Source organism: Pleurodeles waltl, chromosome 1_1 (assembly GCF_031143425.1).
Source record: "Pleurodeles waltl isolate 20211129_DDA chromosome 1_1, aPleWal1.hap1.20221129, whole genome shotgun sequence".
Classification (NCBI taxonomy): domain Eukaryota; kingdom Metazoa; phylum Chordata; class Amphibia; order Caudata; family Salamandridae; genus Pleurodeles; species Pleurodeles waltl.
Window position 1 is genome coordinate 272,044,657 of NC_090436.1, and position 23,220 is coordinate 272,067,876.

The following is a 23,220-nucleotide window of genomic DNA, read 5'->3' on the forward strand; positions in this document are numbered from 1 at the left end:
GGTATATAAGGGCTGTGTTTTCTTCATTTCCTTGCGCTGCAACACTTTCTGCTCAGTTAGTGTCTTCGCTCCTGATTTCCTCCCCTTTTGGTTCTGGATTTCAGCATTCTGTGTTTCCTGACTTTTGCTCCTTTTGGATTCCTGTTTGTTTGTTCTTGTTTTTTCCAGGAATCTTCCTGTTTGGAGGTTTTTCCCCTTTTCCTAAGGGTTTTTTTCCCTCTGGCGCTATTTTCTGAAGGGCACGGTCTGTTCTTGGCGTCTCCATTGCCTACAGCACCGTGGCTACCAGAAAGAGTCGCCCCTTTTTGGGCCAAAGTCGAACATTGAAGATCCACGCCACCAGATCTGCAAATTCCAGGCGCAAGCAGCACGTGAGTCGTGACAGGGTCTGTTGTTGGTTATGTATAGTTAGGATAGGTTAGCATAGGTTTGGGTGGGTGTTCTTAATTCATTTTAGTCTTGTTAAAAACTAATTAAAATGTTTTGGGTACTCCCTTAGTTCATGTGTGACATGCTTGGGTCTCAGGGTCTTCCCATGGGTATACAGTGAAAACTGTGTGTTGTCCTAGGGATTCCGTTGTGCCTCCGGATCCCTCTCTTGACATGTTCATCAACTTCTTACAACTGAGCTGTCACACTGGCAGCTACAACACATCTACTTGTTTGTGCATCTGCCATCCAGTGTACCCACCACTCAAGGTGACTATTTGACCATGTATAGGACAGGTAGAGGTATGTATGGTAATTCAGCTGTCATTGTATGGGTTGTGTGTCGGAATGTTTGGCACTGTGGGACATCTAACAACAGCGTACATTTCATTTCTATCCTGCTAAACTGACAAGCAGCAACCACAGATGAGGCTGAGTCCCTCTGTTTCTCACCAATGTGTTCTACTGGTACTCTCAGCTGACGTTGTTGCCCAAGATCTGTTTCACAGCCATTCCTGCCATATGTAGTGGGTGTAGCATCATGTGTTCAACATGTTTTAGATATTCAGTGAATTGCTTGTAGGGGATGATACCAGCATCGACGTTCATTATGTAGGTACCATGTGCATAGACATGTTACATACATCACAATTCCTAAGCGTAGTAGATGTGTCACAACACACACAACACATGCTGGTTGTGTAGGTGGTGTTTAATTACAAGTGTTATAGTGAAATATTTACAATGCGCAGGTCTGTGACTCCATTCGTGGAATCCATCCAATTGTGACACAACACAAGTCCAGGGTTTAGGGAACATATCATGGGACATGCTTGAGTAAAGCATCTTTCAGTGCAGGGGAAAATAAATTGCCAATTGAAAAGTTAGAGAGAATTGTAGTCCATAGCAGAAAGGTCAGAAGTGTGTTGGTGAAGAGTGCATATCTGCAACAGTGCTAACACTGGCATGATGCTAAGCACAGGACAAAGGAAAACACTGCCCATGTGGCATGGGCTGGTGCTACCCGGGAACTCCTACGGTTGAAGATGATCTGTGATACATCTTCATCCTCTGATGTGTGTGGTGCCTCCTCTACCCTTGATGGTGGTAGTGAGGAGGTAGAGGGGGCCACACACGCACTTCAGTCGTTAGAGATGTGGACTCCCAATTCCTGGCAGCTTCCATCTGTGGCACTGCGTTTAGCATAATTGCAGCAAGGAGGAGCAGCAGATTTTTAAGTAAAGCAGCAACATCCCTGTGGTAGACAGCCATGTCTGCCCTGAAATAGACCATTTCCCAGTGCATGGTTTCCATTTTCTCCTCAAGCACGCTGATGACAGTTTGGGAAGGCCATTGTTGTGGCCTCTCCCACATGGCAGCAGCTATGTACCTCAGACACTCCTGGACTCCATGCATTGGGGAATATGTGCGTTGGTTGGTTACAGTCTGTTCTGTAGCCGTAACCATGCACGTCTTCATCCCCTCAAGACTGGCTGCCATAGTTTGCATCCCCACATGTACTTCCTTGGCCAGCTCCCGCTGGACTCGTGCCACTGTCCTCTCAAAGCTGGTCCCTGGGTCCTCGGAGTCCTCTGCTGTGTCAGTGCTGGAAGGTCGTACTATTGGGCTGCTAAGTGGGGCCTGTGTGATGTCTGCTTCATCAATACTCCTCCTTGACTGGAGGTGGTGTCTGGATGTTTACAAGGACTTATTGGAGTGTCTTGTGGCTGATAGTTGTCCTCTGGTCATCCAGGTCATCAGGGTATTCCAGGACATGCAGATCCACAGGAGAGCCATCGTCCTCTGCAATGAGATGGTGTAAAATCAGTCTATCTGTGTTGTGGCAGTTGACATGTCAAGTCACTGACTTGATATTTGAGGCTCATTGTGATCTTAGGGCCATATATATATATAAAAGTGGTGCAACGCACTGCTGTGCAAAAATTGGCAGCGCCACGCTGCGTCACTTTGGTAACAGAAGGATGCGCCGTATGTACTTGAATACAGCGCACCCCTGTGCTGTCCCCAGTGCTGGTGCAAAATTCAGCTTCCAGCACCAATGCAGGCATCCTTGCACCATCGTGCAAGAATGTACACGTTGAGGATTGTGATGCTTATGTGCATGAAGGTGTCCCTGCACATTAACAATCTCTAATGGCACTTTGGAACTTCTGTGTGAGCTGTAGAATGCAGCACACACTGAAGAGCCAAAGAGTCATTTACAAATAATTGTTTATGTGCAAGAAGGGACACCTTTACGCACATAACCAATAATATCTGGCACTTTGCTCTTCCTATGCATGCTGCAGAATGCAGCACACATTGGAAAAGCAAAAAACAAGGAGGTGTAAATGTATTCCTCCTCGTTGCATGCTGCTAATGCCACCCTTGGGAATAGCGTAAGCTTTTAGTACTGCCTCAGGTTGAGAAAATTCCATTTATCTGGGGCATGCCCACAGCAACTCCAATTGCACACACCTTACATGCACAGCGATGGTTGGGAAGGGGCCGTATTTACATAGGGGAGGTTAAGCCAAAAAGTGGCTTAACGCCACCTTGTCAATATGTCGCAGTGTTTACCGCCACAGGAGCATCACAGAAAGTGACGCTCCTGTGGCGCTGGGGCCTACGATGCGCCCCTTAGTTCCAAAGGATTGTTCCTGTACATCATAGCTGCAGTCTACAGCCCTATGCCCCACCTGCATGTCACATGAGGGGAAGCCCAGTTGGCACAATTGGCTGCGTCCTATCTTCTAAGTGTGTTGTCTATCCTTTTTGTTACTTGACACCATCTTTTCATGCTCTACCTTCCCTTTGCATCCATTTGCATAGTGAGGCCTTGCAGTGGATGTTGCTGGGCTCATGCCACAGCACCACACATGGCAATTTTCACCTGTCACAGTATTACGTTTCACATACACCCATGCAGTGCTGAGACCTTGCACCACCCCAGGGATGGCATGACATTATGCTCTTGTTGCCCTTGATGGCTCCTCATATTGTTGTTTGGGTTTGTATGCTAAATTGCATGGCACTCATGGACTTGGCAGAGTTCAGTTTAATCTCCTGTCTGTGTAGGTGTGTTTGCCTTACTAAACACCTATGTCCTCCCCCTCAATGTAGCCCCCCTTGCACTAAGATGCATGAGTGCAGCATGGTGACAGTACAGCTCATTTGACACAAGCACATAGTTGAACCCAGGGATGCGCAGTATAAGTATGGAATTTCTTCTGTGTACATCATTCTGTATGTGACAGTGCCTGATGGTAAATGTGTCTATGAACATAGCCATTTAACAGGCATTGTACTTAGGGCAGGGACTGAAGCAGGTGAGAGGTGACTCTGCAGGTAGTCATGCTGGTCTCTCATTTCAAGTGCATCAGTCCAATGGGCACCTGACTGCCATTGTGTATTTGACCGCACCTAACAGCACAGGTGGTAGTGGCAGCTGTTGTCAATGTGGAATTCCCCATGGGCAATTGGTCTGGACATGGCAGACTGGCTATGGCATCTGACCTATGACACCAGACCAGAGTTACGTTCAACGCTACCTTCCAGGTCTGTTTCCGCATTTCCATCAGCCTTTGCATGGTGGTGTAACCCCCATGAAGCGGTTGTTGGTGATGTGGTGTGGCCCTGGGTGCCCCTGCACAGCCCATGCACTTGGCATGGGCAGTGCAGAGGGTCCCATTTCCTGGCCCTTTTCCCTTTCCACTGCCTGATTTGCCGGACTGAGTGCAGCGTGTCCTGTTACACCCAATGCAGCCCAAAACTGCCACTGACTCTATTTGATCCATCAACAATGTTTACTATGAGAGCCCCACAGAGCTGCCATGAGCAGACAGATTTCCGGCCGCCATCCCAACGTGTGACTCATACTGCCAAGCACAAAGGATACACTGCACTGGCAGTCTTACCAACACGGACTTGCCCATGCACCATCCCCCTCCCACAGTGTCTGCTCAGTTCATTGTTCCATGCACCCAGGGGACACCCTGACTGCATGATGTAGAGATGGCTGCCTCATGTGGACGTGTTGTCTATGTTCGGTGTGGTTGTGCTACCGGCACGTGCCTGGGTACTGTTGGGACAGTTGCAATGACTTGCGTGCTGTGAGATGCAGCACATAAGCGTGTGGGCAATGAGGCAAGGCAGTTTCAAGGTGTTAATGCAGAGGACACCTCTATGACGTAACCCCAGGAATGGTGTTGACTGACTACCTGGTCTCTGAGGTCTTGGTCGGATTAGTGGTGTTGATGTGACTAGATGCAAGGGATATTGTGATGTCACAACCAGTGGCACAGTGATGATACATGCCATCCATCTCATGTGCTGCATATGTACATGTAGGTATTTAGGCTTGGTGTTCAAAATTTGTCTAGTTTGTGTATGTGTCATGGTGCATGGCACTACCAAGGCGTAAGTACATATGTAGCCTACTTTGGCATGGTGCAACTTGATTAATGTGCATTGTGTCCCTCTGCGCTCCTTTGACATGCATTGTGTGAGTCCTATGTGCCTCCCCCTTCTTGCACTTGACATTTTAGCATAAATGTCCTCATGCAACTTACCCTGCATTTGTGGTGTTTCCTGCTTGTTTGCGCTGTCCTGTCCTTGTATTCCTGTTGCAATTTCCTCCAGCATGACCGCTGCAACCATCCCCTCCATATCTTCCAAGTCCTCCTGTGGTGCTGGACTCCCACCTCCAGTTTGCAGTGCTGCCTTTCTGTTCTGTGCCATTTTTTCTTTGTCTTTCGCTCACAGTCATGCCAGTGTTTCTTGCACTCTGCCAAACTGTTAACCTTATCCACAGTCTGCTGCCAGATTGCCTCTCTTCTTCCAATTGGCAACTTAGAGGTGACGAAGAGTTGATGTTGATGCTCTGTCACCTCTCTCACTAATATTTCATGCTCCTCTGTGCTGAAACAACACTTCTTTTTCTTCTCCCTCCCCTGGGTCTTATCTTTATCCTCCTGGCTGGTTCCTGGTTGAATGGGGTCTTCCTGGGGTCTCTCCTGGCTCCTTGGCTCTATTTTGGCTGTTCTCTCCGTTAGAGTCTGTTTTTGATGCTATTATGGGCAAAAATGGTGCATTTTGTTTTGTGACGTGTTTACTTTTCGTAAACTGGATTACAGTAATTTTTCCCTCCATTAACATCATTTTGCCTTACGATAGGGTGCAATGGTTAACATTGTAAAAAATGACTCTAACCAATTTTTAGCGCCTCCCAGTGTCATAGTATAAATATGATGCCAGGGTGGCGTTAAAAAATGGTGCTAGTCAGCGCTAACCTTTTTGACGCAAAACTGCGTTAGCGCAGTTTTGCATCAAAAAATATAAATCTGGCCCTTAATGCGGTACTGGGAGAGCCACCACCAGTCTTCTTGGCCTGCAGCTGGTGCATGGAGACCAGGGAACGGACCTTGCCCCTGAGGTTGTTTCACCTCTTTCTTATGTCCTTTGTGCACAGGGTGGTGCCAACAGCATTCACTCTATTGACTATCCTGTCATCATTTCCATTTTCCTGCTGAGAGGAGTATGCTGGACTTTTGCTCCAAACAATTCTGGCTCTAATCTTATGATTTTATCCTCCATGACACTTAACTCATCTTCGGAATTTTTTTTATAATGTGACATGGTGGGGGAAACTATGGGTGACAGGGACTTACTTAACAAGGGAAGTGCAATAGGGTGTGAACGGACAAAAGTGTGTGCAGGGAGTTCAATGGGATGGTGAAAAAAGTTGTTCCTTATCTATGAAGTCTACAGAAAATAGGGTGCACTGGCCTCTGTGTCTTGCTGTGGAAATGCAAAGGATTGTGGTCTGGGAAGGGGTGAGTTTTATAGTGTCCTTTGCAGGTATTTCCACTGTGCGAATGAGTGTTAGCTGAGTTTTTTCAAATCCATCCAACGTGCAGTTGTCTGTTACTTTGCTGACTATTAATCACCGTGGTCTGGGCTGCTATTGGCTAAGCACAATGAGAGGACTGTCACGGCGACTGTGTGATTGCCATGTGCTCGTGGTTGGTCACGGTGCTGAAGGTGCTAGAAGTCGGAATACCTGTTTCCAGGCCACCGTGCCTCTGGCAGTCTGCCTTTTCTGCTTAGGGATCGGCAGTCCTCCCTGTGAAACTTGTAATTGGGTGGTGTGGAATACCACTGGCATGGCGGTATTTTCAGGACTGCCAACATGGCGGTCTGGCGGTCTGACAGCCAAAGTCATAATCAGGCCCTAAGTCCCCTAATGGACCTTTTTGAATTCACTTAGGTTGGAGGACTGCAGAGTTCTGGACACTGATGCCAATTCAAATTTCAAATACCTTGGTGGAATGCCTACAACAGCACCATGGCTCAGCAAGCCTCATCCAACAACACAGTAGAAGGATGGCACAATGCCTTACAGTCTGCACTTGGAAGAACCCAACCAACACTGAAAAGTCATAAAAAGCCTTCCAAAAAGAATAAACCTACCAACAACTAAGGATACAGCAACCAGTGAACCAAATCAAACCTAAAGTAAGCAACCATCTAGTAGAATATACAAAATGCTACAATGTAAAGTTAGGCTCTTTATTAATAACAAAAGATTACGTAATACAATTATTAGATTTAATAGCAGTATACCTATTATAAATCTTCTACCTCCTTACTAACCAGTAAAGGTCAACAAATTGAAATACCACCATAAGATATTAAACAATTTATTTTTATAAACCGTCACAATATATAGTAATAAAATAGAATAGAAGACCGATAAATACAAATATTTGAAAATACTTAATTATAAATCTACACATCAATCACAATATTAGAAATAAACACAATAGGAAAGCAAAATACAAATACGTAAAAAAGTATAATATTTACCACCAAAAAATAGAAATATCAAATACATGTTAGTTGTAGATATCATCCACGTCCATTTCCCAAGGAATCAATTCACAAACATGTAAAAAAATAACTTCCAAACAACACAAAAAGTGCAAAAATAAGTAAAAGTCCGTATTCACCAAAAGTAATTCACAGTCATTAAAAAACATAAAAAACATGAAACATAAAAAATAAGAAACCACTCCAGGAAACCTGAAAATGTAAAGGTAATTAAAAAGAAATCATATTGGTATACAATAACCAAAACACATTTTCTTTAAAACGTAAAACACAATAAAACAGGTTAATACAATGCCCTTCAGTCTGTGAACCTGTAAAATAACATAACATACCCAACTTCACAAAAATACAACTTCAAATTCAACTTAACCATCACTTTAGAATGATACAAACACAAGAAGTAATATGACAATATCAAAAATAGCAGCTGTGCAAAATTGTAAGTAGGCCTGACACTACAAAACATCATAATACAAACTACCACAAACTACCACAAAACAACACAAAGGGGCTCATTACGAGTTTGGAGGTACGAGGACAACCATGTTAGAGCATCCGACTACCAACAGGCTGGCAGAGAAGACCACCAAATTATGAGTTTGGGGGTGATACACACAGAAGACTGCCAAAGCACTGCTGGCACCGCCATTGTGGTCAGACCACCATGGATGATTGAAGCCACCACCAGTCTAGCAGAGACCAGGTATCCACCGGACTCATTACATGGTTGCACACCGTCCAGCATTTCCACAGCGGTCACCACCACAGAACACCAGGTAGAAACAAACAGTACAAAAGTGGTCGCTAACCTCCAGGATGCCATTCTTTTCGCGAGGTGCCATGGAACCACAACTAGACATCATCCCACTGCTCCTGCTTGCAAAAAGACAAAGGCATCATCGCCGATGAGAACGATAACAATCGTAAGAACACACACTCTCCTGTTCCATGTATAAAATATGTAAATTTAAACTGTAACATAACATACCATAGGGAGGGGGGTGCAAGGGCTATGCTCACATGTAACAGTACAGTGACACACACACTCACACACAGCAACAAATAAACCCACACATACACAGCACACGCCCTGCAGGCAGCACACACACAAAGACCACACATCAAGAACACACAGTTATGCATGAGAACATAGCACAGGCCCAGCCTCATAAATACACAGACAACATATGAACTTGTAACACCACAGCAGCACAAATAGAAATACATGTCAAACACTCACTACCGACAATGGCCAGGGAGTTCACACACATACAACAAAATGTACAACCATCTGTGATGGTACAGACACAATTACACAATCACACAACCTAGCAATCGACACACACATCACACACATCACACAGACACACAGTACACCAAACCTATTATACTGTGCACAATACACACACTCAAACAGTCTAAACATACAAAGCCATACATCACTGCAACAAACGCATTTCATCACTAACACAACACACCACCATGATAACATTTCAGCTACATACACATACCCGTCAGAGAAAACACACCCTATCCCTGGGGGATAAAAGCACTGCACACAACCTCACAGATTGCTCAGACAATACCGGAAGCATCAAGCAGCACACACAAACACACATATACTGGCACACAACCAATGTCACCCAGGAACAACTCAAACCTAGGAAAGGAAATAGAGGACAAAGTTGTAACCATTAAACCAACAACAGGTTGGTCAAATGTATGTTAATGATAGGAATTAAATCAGTTTGTGTAAGGCCATAGGCCAGTCAATTGTCCATAATACAAAAGCACCAAAGGCTCTAAATGGCGCTTGACTCCTGACTTCCAGTAACCTACACAGGTAGGGGCATCAAGGGACCAGGCAGGCACTTCAGGAATTCATGGGGGGTGATGGGTGAGATGTGGGTTTTGGCCTAGGCTTGGAAGTGGGGGGGGGGGGTTAGGCTTTGGCTTGGGAAGGGGTTGGACCTTTTTGGGAGTGGTGGACATTTTTTTGCCAGGGAGGTGCATGGGACTTGACAGGGACGGCATGGGAGGCCTTGGAGGTAGAGGGGATAGCTGCGGAGAGGGAAACAGAATATGTAGTGGTGTCAAGGGAGGAGGGTAGGGAAAAGGCAAAGCTGATATAGGAAATGTTTCTTAGACACATGTAGACGGTCATCAGAAGGAGTTTTGGGTGTGGAGTGGGAGGGAGTGGTTGTTTGAAGTTTAGTTGTGGATATCTTGGGTGCGTGTTTGTGGGAGGTATGCTTGTGGGTGGTGGGTGTCTGTTGGGTGGGTGAGTGAGGTCATTTATGTGTCTTGGGCTGAGGTGGGTAGAGGAGCAAGGGGTATGGGAGGCCTTGGAGGTAGAGGGGATAGCTGCGGAGAGGTAAACAGAATATTTAGTGGTGTCAAGGTGGAAGGGTAGGGAAAAGGCAAAGCTGACATTGGAAATGTTTCTTAGACACATGTAGATGGTAATCAGAAGGGGTTTTGGGTGTGGAGTGGGAGGGAGTGGTTGTTTGAACTTTAGGTGTGGATGTCTTGGGTGCATGTTTGTGGGAGGTATGCTTGTGGGTGGTGGGTGTCTGTTGGGTGGGTGAATGAGGCCATTTATGTGTCATGGGCTGAGGTGTGTAGAGGAGCTAGGGGATGCTGGGGAGGGTGGATGGCTGTCTGTTTGGGTGGTGACTGTAGGTATGGTGGATATGCTGCATGGAGGAGTGTCAGTGGTTGTGGTGTCTGTGGGTGTGGTGACTGGGGTGGATATCTGAGGGTCTCCTGGGGTGGTGTCTGCAGGTTATATAAGTGTGGTGGTTGGATCAGTGAATGTTGGTGTAGTGTCTACAGGTATGTCAGGTGTTGTGTCTGTGATGCTGGGGTGGTGCGGGTGTCAGTGCAGGTTGAGACTTTTGCAGTGTCTGCAGGTGTATATTGTCTGAGTGTGTGTGCTGGTGGTGTGTTTTGTGGTGCTTATATTTGTCTGTGCTGCCCTTGGATGTTGAGGAGGATGCATGCCTGTCTGTTTGTTTGCTTTGGCTGGGTCAAGGAAGGGGGGATTCGGACTGGGACGAGGAAGGTGGAGGGGGGACGGTAGACAAAGGGTGACTGGCTACCATCAGTGTGGAGGCCAGAACCTGAAAAGATCTTTGTATGCCAGCCAATGCACCATGAATGCCCTCCAGGAACACATTGCTCTGTTGGATTTAAGCTTCCAGTCCCTGGATGGTATTCACAATGGTCAACGGACCCACAGAGATTGACCGCAGGAGGTCAATAGCCTCCTCACTGAGGGCAGAAGGGCTAACAAGGGCTAGGGCAGAAGTGCCTGCGGCAAAGGAGATGCCCGCCCTCTTGAGTGGGTGGGCACGGCCAACTGGGTGGGGAGCTGGAAGGAGTGCGGTGTTAGAATGGGGGGTGGTAGACAGATGGTTTTGGGGTGATGCCAGATGAGTCTGCTACCACCAGGGAGTGGCCACTGGAGGAAGATTTTGAATAGGATGTAGTTGATCTGGTCTCCCCGTAGCACTCTCCTTGCCATTCGGTCCGCTGAACACCTCTGTGTTGGTGTTCTTGTGACTGGACGTCTTGTGGCCAGTAGCTTTCCCGTTCCGCTGTGCCCCATCTTCTTCTCCTGCAAGTGCTGATGCTGAAAAAGTGAAGTAGGGTCATCACATTCACCAGATAACACTTCCATCATACAGCAAACATACATCTCATTACTTCCTGTTCCCCAACACCCCAGGTAGTGCCAGTTAAGTGCAACCATCGTGTCACAATAAAATATGAAGTAGAATCCTCAATATAAACATTGTTGTACACTAGCTAAGCTTTCTAACTGACACTTACAATACCATGAATCAAGTTGACCAATCACACTGACCATACAATGACACGGTGACTTTGCCACATTATACAGGTTCTCTATCCACAGCAACATAGTCAAGTGCCAATAGAACAATAGTTTAGGGATGTTTAATTGTCTACCAATAATCAAAAACACATACTCAACAAATACAAATATATTACTCTGATGCAATATACCAGGCTATGACTCATGTTGTAAGGCAAAGGCAAGCAAGCCTAGTGTAGACAAGCCATAATGTCTTCATTTCACGTAGTTACAAACAAACAACATGCACATATGGAAACCTGTCACAACTCTAATTGCCTAAATTACGAAATAAAAAACCCACCTCCTATCTAGGTTCCAAAACTGGAATCCCTATAACAAGTTTTTAAACATCAAGCAAAAACATTATACATGCAGAAACACTGATAAACGTAATTGTATTTATTCAATTGATCAATAAACAAAATATTTTTTTTGTCATCATATGCAGTATTGATAAAAATAGGACCTGAAAACACACTCACTACCACTCCCATACCAACAAACTTGCATCATACTAAATAGCTAAAAACTAAGGATGACGACAAAGTCAAACAAAGGCCTAGCAGGTATCTCTCAAGTGCCCCCCACCTGCAAAAAAGCATGGATATCAAGAAAATGTATTGCACTGTTGTAAATTTACAGGATTCAACTGTATACAATTAGAACCTGTTCCAATTCTTGAAATATTCCTAGAGATTGCTAGTATTGTACTGACTATTTCCTTATAGCGATCATCTTTCAAGTCCATAAATTCATAAATCCATCAGTGCAAGATGTATGGGATCCAAAGAGCGAGAAACACAAGTAGCTTTATCCGGCCCAGAATCGTGCTGAAACACGTTTCGGTGCCAAATGACGATGACAATGTCCATTATTCTCCTGGGCAGAGGATGATGATACCTGTAGGCAAAAACATGGAACATATCCAATCAATCCAACAATAGCTACCCCCCACTCCAAGGACCTCATATGTAACCAAGTTGTTCATACACCATGTTTACCAGCGTTACTCTATTACCACAGGTGGTTGTCACCTATGTGCATAGCATAACATTCTACAGTCAAGGATCCTCATCCATGCTCCAATCAGAGCTCGACTCCTGGACCCATGTGAAGCGTTCTAACAGTATACTCCAAGCCATTATGTCTGTCAGCCTACCATCAACTTTAAAGCCATGCATCAACTATGTGTAATATATCCATCAGTAGGATTCCGATAGTGATGGTTATGACCCCTAAGACAAAGATAAAAACACCAAAAGAAAGAAGGGAACAGAAAAAAACGAATAGAAAAATCGACAGAGAAAAAGACGAAGGAAAAAGGAAAAAGAAAAAGAAAGAAAAAAAGAAGTAGAAAAGAAACAGGGGGAAGCTCACCTACTACCCCTTTATAAATTAATTCATATTAGTGGTGGCAATGGATACTTCCTGTCCAAAATATAGGCATCTGGTAATGGCACGATAGAAATCTAAAGACGAAGCAAAACAAGACGATTTCACTAGCTACTGCCGTAACGTATACCTTCATTGTCAGACAGACGTACTCATAAAGCTCAAATAAAACTATTGTCTAATGACTCTAGTTGCCATTCATTTCAATATTCGGTTAAGGAGTCTGAACACATGGCACACATCATCCACCAATAGTGATATATCAAGTAATGAATTACAATGTGAACCAAGTTATCCAGGTCATTGGTCTTCTGTAAAACACACTTTATAAGTCAGGTAAGGGCCAAGTAAGCTCAGACCTCTGTCCCACACACAACCACAAAATGTAAAAAACACTGTACCTTACATATGGACAACTATACTGTTCAGAAAGATAACAATCAGACTACCTAATCATGCAATTAGTCCATCAATAGGCCACTGACGGAGTGGAAACATACTACACAAACATCAGTCATGGCAAGCCTTGTATGTGGAGGATTCTTAGAGCCAAAGCACATGTGTTGCTAACATGACAGGTCAACCTACCATGATACAAGCCACAAGCCTAGGTACACTTACCATGTAGCTCACATGTGTATGTGAGCTATCACACCTGTACCACATAGGTGCCATTGCCAATATTAGGTCCCCAAACAGCCAGCACTCAATTGCCACATCCTTCATAGCAACATCAAATAGACTTAACTATTTCCAATGATGATTCATTACTAAACCTTTCAATTGACACATGATGTTAACACATATCTGACAAGAATGTAACTGTGAATAGGCTAACATTGCTTATAAATCATACCTAGTGCAGGATGTACAAGGACAATCTGTGTGGCCACTTTCCACTAACAGAACATTAGGAAGGTAGTAACATTCCTAGCCTCTGATGCCAATGTATATGTGCCCATATAAATGTTGCAATACTTCAGTGGAATCTAACATTAATGTTATCTTCTCTATGCCTACATACATTCCTCACTTACCAAGGGGGATTACCTTGTAACAGGTGTGTGACACATGGACAGGATTCTTTTGATATTGCAGAGGACAGAAATCAAGGACCTACTCTACTTACCTCCATGACATTGGGAGGATTGACCTGTTTGTGGGTATGTACAATCGCCACTGTAGGAAATGCAGTATCATGGTACACATATGGCACAGTCATATGTGCACCGTAACATGCTATTGAGGGCACTCCATAGTTGAGTCACATGCCTCCAAATACATAGATATGTGTACACCTCAGTGTTATATATGACTGTGGTAAATCAATGTGTACACAGGAGAGCTGTGACACTTTCCACTTACCACATTGAGAGAGCTGACATACTGTTCCCTAACTCATTTACCTGGCAAAGGGACAAACATTATTTAGATCTGCACTTAACCCCTTGTGGCTGGTGTGCTACCTTCAAACTCCCAGCCAACTCAGGGTAGGCCACTGCCAGGATTCAGACCATTATGGGGATCAGGGTCCGACGGGTACTCCGTCCTCATTGGGAGGAAATCCCCAGGTGGGCCTCTGTTGTCTTCTGTGCCCAGCGTCTCAGGTCCTCCCACCTCTTCTGACAGTGGGAGCTCCACCAGCTTTGGACCCCCCTGGTCTGCTCTTTCTTGGTGATGGCACACCAGATCCCCTTCTTCTGATGGGCATTGACCTGCATAGATGACATAGATTTAGTACAACTAGCCAAACATAGACTGTCTTGAACAACCCCTCCACTGGTAGAAGAGCATATGCAGTCCAGCCATATGTGATTTGGGCACAGGCAGACGACATGAATCTCCAGCACCATTTTCATGTTATCACATATGACCAGACAGCAAACACATATGCAAATATGGTATTACAGGAGGAGTGTGGTATACCAACTGCACTAACCTTATGCAACATTCACATGGTGGGTCAGGGAACATACATCAAATACTGTCCACAATGTCTCAGGACTCAATATCAGTCACCAAACATAAGTATGTGACCAGGAACTCATCCCATTCTGTCACAACATTGGCACCCTACAGACCTTTCGGAAACACTCGGTCACATGACCATCGGCACTTGTTTAGTATGTCAAAGTATAGTTGTGCTAATGACAATATATGTGCATATGGTGCACTTACCTGCTCCTCTGGTGCTATACATGGGTAGGACCTCCTCCATCAGCTTCTCCTGCTCCTCGGGTAAGAAGGCAGGGGCCCTATCACCTGTAGGATGTGCCATTATTGCTCCCAGAGGCAGTACACAGCAGCTCAAATCATGGAGGTGTTGCTGGCAGCAGTGTCGGGAGTCAAGTGAGAGAAGAAGTATAAAATGCCGGTCACGTCTGCCACATAAGAGACCATCACCACCAGCGGTCATTGTCATTGGCCCAACACCACCAAAGGCAGCAATGTATTCCAATAGCAATTTCCACTGTGGTCATATCCGCTATCACCATGACGACTTCCACCGGCAGACATAGTTCATTTCCTAATATCTAGTACAGTAGGTCAGGCAGATGCCATTTTAATGTCCTTAGATGTATGGAAAAGTTTATTTAAAGATGCATCACTAGGTAAGAAACTTTCAACGCCAAAGTTTTCAGTGCTGGCTTTGAACAACCATGTAAAAACACCCAAATTCATAGACAAGCTGTAATATTGATGATATGTGAGTAACGTATCATTAGTGGCATACTCTGCACCCTCATGGCAATTGGATAGATGGCAGTTGTGCCCATTACATGTGAAACATGGCAAGCACGTCATTATCACTGAGACTTTCAGTGACAAACGTATCCACTTCCAAGTCATAATTGATGTAAGGGGATGACATTGCAACTTTAAGCCACTGATTCCCTAGGTATGTCCTGTGTACGATTTTTAAGCTTTTGGATATGGCATTTCCAAGCATTATATGTGACATATGTGTGACATTTGTATAATCATGCTTACAATGGACACAATGACTGATAGACATACCTTCTCATATACCTTCATCTAGTTACCCTGGAATAAAAAGGGTCAGACAACCTCCAGTATACTATCCAGTAGCAGCCCTGAAGACCATGGGGGATCAACATGTCATCCAGATCTACTGCCTGCATAGGCAGAAAGTCATGGATTTCTGTCAACATTTGGAGCTAGATCTGATGTCTGCCATTCATCATCCCAAATATATTCTACCCATTGTACAAGTCATGTCAGTGCTACCCTTCCTGGCCACAGGATCCTTTCAAAATACCATGGCCCTAACTGTAGGGATGTTACAGCCTACGTTCACTTTGGTCTTGAAGGATGTCCTCTCACACACTGTTGAAACACTTGGACAGCTACATCTGATTTCCACTATGTGAAGATTTGGTGCATGGAAAGGCTGATTTTTATGCTTTGGCACACATTCCACATGGTGTGGGGGCCATTGATGTTATCTATGTAGCAATGGTTCCCCCAAAAGACAATGAACAGGTGTATCGGAACAGGAATAACTTCCACTCCATTAATGTCCAAGTAGTCGGTTTGGCAGACCTCTACATTTCCCAACTATGTGCAAAGTACCCTGGTTCAGTTCATGATGCATTCATCATGTGGAACAGCAGTATCCCACTGCTGATGACACAACAGTACACAAACAGGGCCTGGCTGGTTGGTAAGTCATATGTATGATTTGTGTCAGTATATTATGTCTGCCGCCAAATGTAAGGATGTCCAAGATTGATGTTTGCAGATATTCTATGATTCATTACTGGGGATTCTGGCTACCCACACCATCCCTGGTTGTTGACATCAGTGAGGTACCCAACCATGCCAGGGGAGGTTTGCTTCAATGATGAACACTGAAGGACAAGGCGTGTCATGGAGCGGACATATGGGTTACTAAAGACAAGATTTAATTGCATTGATAAGTCTGATGGAGCCTTCCTCTACTCACCTGCCAAAGTGTGTCAAATCATTATTGCCTGCTGCATGCCCCACAACCGCGCCCTGAGACATCAGATCCCAGTTATTCCAGGTGAGGGGGAGCCAGCAGTTCCAGTGGGTTGAAGTCTTGGCATCTGCTCCTCCTGGATGATTTTGTAACATCCAAGTTTTTTGAGGGTTCTTCAGTTCCAGAGGATGGGGTGTCTGAAGCATGTCTTTCCCCTTGCACAGCCTCCCGTTCCACTGGCTGCCATAGATGTTGAAGGGGCTGATGTTACATGGCCAATAGAAGGGGTCTGCTGTTGTGGACATAACCTACTCAAGGTGGTATAAATGCCTCTCAGCACCCCTGTTAGGGAGGCCATATTGGCATTGTGAGCTTCCCATTTTTGCAGGACTTCCTGGTGGTTGTCCCTCTGCAGCTGCTTTATCTCCTCCATCATGGCAAGTACCTGGCCCATCACACCTTGAAACTGTTGGTAGGCTCCCAAGACTTGGGAGATGGTGTCTTGGCCAGTTGTCTCCCAAGGAGCCTCTGTTCACTGGACCACATAATATATCTCATGCACCCAACCCCCAGGCGCCACAGTTTGCCCACTCCCAGGTGCCAGGACCTTCATTGTCAGTGTTTTCTAGTGGTGACTCTGGTACCTGTCCTGGGGGGCACATGATGGTTGCAATTGTCCTTGGAACACAGGTTTGAAGTGACTGGTTGCTTGGTATGTAGGTGCAGCAGTGCTGGGAGGATTCGATGTACGCAGGGTGAGGCTGACAGTTGTAGACTGACCAGGGGTCCCAAATGGGACAGAGCCATCTTCAATATCCTCACATCCAGGGGTGTTCTCATCACTAAGGTCTTTATCCAGAGGGAAGTGGCTGTCTCAGGTTTACTCTCAACGGTCACCATGGTTAGATGACCTGATGAAGATGTGGAGCAGACAGTTACCAATTGTAATGCAACATGTGGTATCAAACTTTGACAGGTAGATGTGCTTTGAGCCATGTTCAGAGCAGCTTTGCTTCATGCCCTATGTAACAGTGACACCTGATTGCAAATCCGTGGTACAGCTATATGGGATACAGACATTTCCTATATCATACACCTTGCTACTAGACTTTTAGATTAACTTGGCAGTTGGATGTCTGTTAATAGACACATATCCTGTCTGCCATATAGATTCATATTGCTCATGTTGCCTTCCAATTAGCAGTAGTTTAGTACAGAGTCACCAGACAGCTGCAGGATGGGAAGTGGAAACTGAATTGTCCATCAGCTTAGGAGTTCCCATTCTACCTGGCCATATTTATCAGGTTACACCTCATACAGCACACTGCACATTTGTGATTTCCCCCCAGATGAGTATATTTCAATGGGTGATGGGAGGTAAAAAGGATGAGGACACAGCTGTAGCTGTGTGTTGGTACTATTGTACTGGCAGATACCCATAGCATAGCATTGCTATCATTTCCCTTGACTGTACAAATGTGGATCATTCAGGTGGGTCTAGTTGACTGTGTAGTTGGCATTCAAGGCTATTTTCATTATGGTCCAATGTTCTGGTTTTTGTTAATGGTAGAACAGTGCCTACTGGGAGTTGTAGTGTAGTCAGTCCCTGTACTACCCATGCCATTCACAGACCCTGTGCCCCCAGGTGAGTTTATTTGACATGTTGAGTGCCAGAGAAGGGTATTTATACAGTTGGACACAGATGTGTTGAGTGTGTTGGCTGTTGAGATGTTAAAAGATGGCCATGGAACTTACCTTTCCCTTGAGGTTGTTCCACCTCTTCACAATGTCCTCCCTTGTTCGGGGATAGGTGCCTACAAAATTCACCCTGTTGACTATTCTTTGCCATATCTCCATTTTCCTGGCAACAGAGGTTAGTTTGACTTGGGCTCTAAATAGGTGTGGCTCTACTCTGATGATTTTGTCCACCATGACCCTCAACTCATCGTCTGTGAATCAGTGTTTTTGTAGGAACATGTTAGTGGTGGGCAACACAAAAATGTTTTTAAAAATGGGTAATGATGTGTGGGTGCTGTGTTGTGAGTGGGTGATGGGTAGTGTCTGATGTGTGTAGAAAAATTAGTGTGATGTGTATGATGGGCAGGTGTGGCATGAGTGGTATTTTAAATGTGGAGGGGTGCTGAGTCATTGGCTTTGTATTTTTAAATCATGCACTCTCTTCTGTGTGTGGCATTCTGGTTGCAAGTTATTGCGGTGTGTGACAGGGTGTGATTTATAGTGCAGTATGTAGGTGTATCAGCTGTGTGGATGTGTGTCAGGGGTTTGGAATTCACACTATCAAATGTGGTGTAGTATTTTACTGTGGCCACCATAGTTCACACCGCTATTGGTTGTCCTCCATGGAAGTACCACTATTTTGATTAGAGGGTTATAATAGGTTTACAGGATCTTAGGTGGGCTGATGGTGCTGGTGATGGAACCGCCTCTTTCCTGCCCTCCTGAGTCCTGGCGGAGTCAAGCTTTTGGCTCGGTTTCGGCGGTCCTGACTGTGTAACTTGTAGTACGGTGGTCTGTATGACTGCCAACATGGTGGCCTTTTGGCGGCCACCACCAGGGCAGTCTTTCCAAAAGGCTGCCAAAGTCTTAATGAGGCCCTAAAACTATAACTCACACTAGCCATATCTAGCCTAATCTCTCTTACCCCTAAAACTCTAAACCGAACTTAAAAAGGTCTAACCTTGTCTTTCGAACAGCAGCAGGTAACTGTGGCTCACTCCTATAAAATCTGCCTCAAAATGATAGTAATATGCTGTATGAAAAATGGAACAAATTGAATAATAAATTATGAACCACCTAACTAAAATTATATTAAAATATTTTTATAATGATTAAAATGTAATTAAATCAACTCAAATAAAAAACATTCAAAGACAATTAAAAAACAGCAGCCTCAAACATGTTTTGATCTTTCTTTATAAATTACAAAATTTACAATTTATTTTTTAAAACTAATTAATATTTCAGGACAAATCTACCATTTTATTTAGAAAAATAAAATTCATGGTAATTTAAAATAAAATATTATTTGAAATGTCATTCAAAGATGATAATGTATTTTTTTACAAAAACAAATTTACTAATTGCATGCATTACTACAAAGATACATCTAAATCAATTCTTAGATAACATAAAATGTAACAATATTTAAAACACAAAATAAAACTTCATTTTTTGACTTTTAATATTTAATTCAAATCATAACAACCATTCCCCCACATAAACAACCAATAAAACTAAATTCTAAACTATTTCATAACAAAATTATAAATCAAATACATGGAGAAACTATATAAAAATCCAAAATAAAAAATAATTATGAATATTACTTTAAAATTAAAATGAATATATAAGATAACTATTAACATAGTAACTATATTTATTTGAACAAAACACCAACTTATCAATATATAATCAATATTTCAAATATGAAATGTAAGAATATAAAAAATGTACACTTAAATTTATAAAAAACTATCAAACAATCATACAATATTCAAAATATTCAAACAATAAAACAATATTAAAACGAACATAAATGAAAACTCTCCATACCCTGCTCATCTATTAATGCAATATCCCCTTCCTAAAATGTTTAAAAAACATACATTTGACTACTAAATTAAAAAGAAATTCCCAACACAATGAAAATAAAAAAATGCTTTTACCAAAAATATAAAATCAACATTTTTAAATAAACTACACTAAGCAAATTATAAGGTGTCTGGTTTTCATACCTGTCCAGGTTTGCTAGGTTTTCCTAGGTGGCGGCTGAGCTTGAGGCCAAAATCCACAGCTAGGCATGTTGCAAAAAACAGGTCAGTTTTCTTTGGGACAATGTGATGTGGCCATATTGTGTTTTTGGGGCATTTCCTGTTGCGGGCACTAGACCTCCCAACACAAGTGAGGTACCATTTTTATCGGGAGACAAGGCGGTGAGCCGGATGGAAGGAAATTTGTGGCTCCTCTCTGATTCCTGAACTTTCCAGCACCGAAATGTGAGGAAAAAGTGTTTTTGTGCCACATTTTGAGGTTTGTAAAGGGTTCTGGGTAACAGAACATGGTGAGAGCACAACAAATCACCCCACTCTGAATTCCCCTAGGTGTCTAGTTTTGAAAAATGTATAGGTTTCCTAGGTTTCCCGGCTGAGCTAGAGGTCAAAATCCACAGCTAGGCCCTCGGCAAAAAACAGGTCAGTTTTCTTTGGGAAAATGTGATGTGTCCCTGTTGTATTTTGGGGCATTTCCTGTTGCGGGCACTAGGCATACCCACACAACTGAGGTACCACTTTTATCGGGAGACTTGAGGGAATGCTGGTTGGAAGGACGTTTGTGGCTCCTCTCAGATTCCAGAAATTTGCAGCACCAAAATGTGAGGGAAAAGTGTTTTTTTTGTTTGCCAAACTCTGAGGTTTACAAATGATTTTATGTAACAGAACATGGTGAAAGCCTCACAAGGAACCCCATCCTGGGTTCCCAAAGGTGTCTAGTTTTCAGAAATGTCCAGGATTGCTAGGTTTTCCTAGGTGCCGGCTGAGCTAGAGGCCAAAATCCACAGCTAGGTGCTCTGAAAAAAACAGGTCAGTTTTCTTCGGGAAAATGTGATGTGTTCATGTTGTGTTTTGGGGCATTTCCTGTTGCGGGCATTAGACCTACCCACACAACTGAGGTACCATTTTTATCGGGTGACTTGGGGGAGTGCTGGGTTGTAGGAAATTTGTGCTGCCTCTCAGATTCCAGAACTTTCTATCACTGAAATGTGGGGGAAAAGTGATTTTTTTTGCCTCATTTTGAGGTTTGCAAAGGATTCTGCGTAACAGAACCTGGTGAAAGCCCCACCCTGGGTTCCCCTACTTGTCTAGTTTTCAGACCTGTCCAAGTTTGCTAGGTTTTCCTAGGTGGCGGCTGAGCTAGAGGTCAAAATCCACAGCTAAGAATGTTGCAAAAAAAAAGGTCAGTTTTCTTTGGGAAAATGTGATGTATCCATGTTGTGTTTTGGGGCATTTTGTGTTGTGAGCGCCAGACCTACCAACACACGTGAGATGCCATTTTTATCGGGAGACAAGGGGGGGGAGCTAGATGGCAGGAAATTTGAGGCTCCTCTCAGATTCCAGAACTTTCCAGCACCGAAATGTGAGGAAAAAGTGTTTTTGTGCCAAATGTTGAGGTTTGCAAAGGATTCTGGGTAACAGAACATAGTGAGAGCCCCAAAAGTCACCCCATTCTGAATTCCCCTAAGTGTCTAGTTTAAAAAAATGTATAGGCTTCCTAGGTTTCCCGAGGTGTTGACTGAGCTAGAGGCCAAAAGGCACAGCTAGGTGCTTTGCAAAAAACATGTTGTGCTCACATTGTATTTTGGGGTATTTCCTGTTGCGGGCCAACCCACACAAGTGAGGTACCATTTTATTGGGAAACTTGGCATAACACAGCATAGAAGAACAAGTTTTATTGCCCCTTGTCTTTCTCTACATTTTTTCTTTCCAAATGTAAGACAGTGTGTAAAACAGACATCTATTTGAGAAATGCCTTGTAATTTACATGCTAGTATGGTGACCCCTGAATTCACAGATATGCATACAAACACTGCTTGTCAATGCCTTATTTTGTGCCCATTTTGGAAATACAAAGGTTTCCTTAATACCTATTTTTCACTCTTTACATTTCACCAAATGATTTGCAGTATACCCGGTATACAATGAAAACCCATTGCAAGGTGCAGCTCATTCATTGACTCAGGGTGCCTACGGTTCTTGATGAACCTACAAGCTCTGTATATCCCTGCAACCAGAAGAGTCCAGCAGACATAGCGGTATATTGCTTTGGAAAATATGACATAGCAGGAAAAAGTTATAGAAGAAAAAGTGGACAGAAATGGCTCTTTTTTCACCTCAATTTCAATATATTTTTATTTTAGCTGTTACTTTCTGTAGGAAAACCTTGAAGGATCTACACAAATGACCCCTTGCTAAATTCAGAATTTTGTCTACTTTTCAGAAATGTTTAGCTGTCCAGGATTACACCCATTTCTGTCACTTACTGGAAGGAGGCTGAAAACACAAGAAATAGTAAAAAGGGGGTTTGTCCCAGTAAAATGCCAATATTGTGTTGAAAAATGTGGTTTTCTGATTCAAGTCTGCCTGTTCCTGAAAGCTTGGTAGAGGGTGATTTTAGCACCACAAACCCTTTGTTGATGTCATTTTTTTCAGGGGGAAAAAACACATGCTTTCTTCTGCAGCTCTTTATTCCCATTATTCAGAAAAGGGAATTTTTAGCTGTATTTTGGCTAATTTCTTGGTCTCCTCCAGGGGAACCCATCAACTCTGGGTACCTTTAGAATCCCTAGGAACCCGTAAATGCTAAAATGCATTGGATTTGTTCTGATGGCTCACCTGTAAATCACTACAATAAATCTGTCTGCATGTCAGGTATAGAGTGTGCACTCTTCCATTTTATCAGAGATTTCTGAGCTGTTTGGGATAGATAGATAGATAGATAGATAGATAGATAGATAGATAGATAGATAGATAGATAGATAGATAAGCTTTCTTTGCAAATGGGTTCTTTGTTTTCTTAGCAACAAATTTTCCGATGCCCTTTGACGAATTGAACAAAACTGATTGAAATACAGAAAAGAAAAGAGTTCATC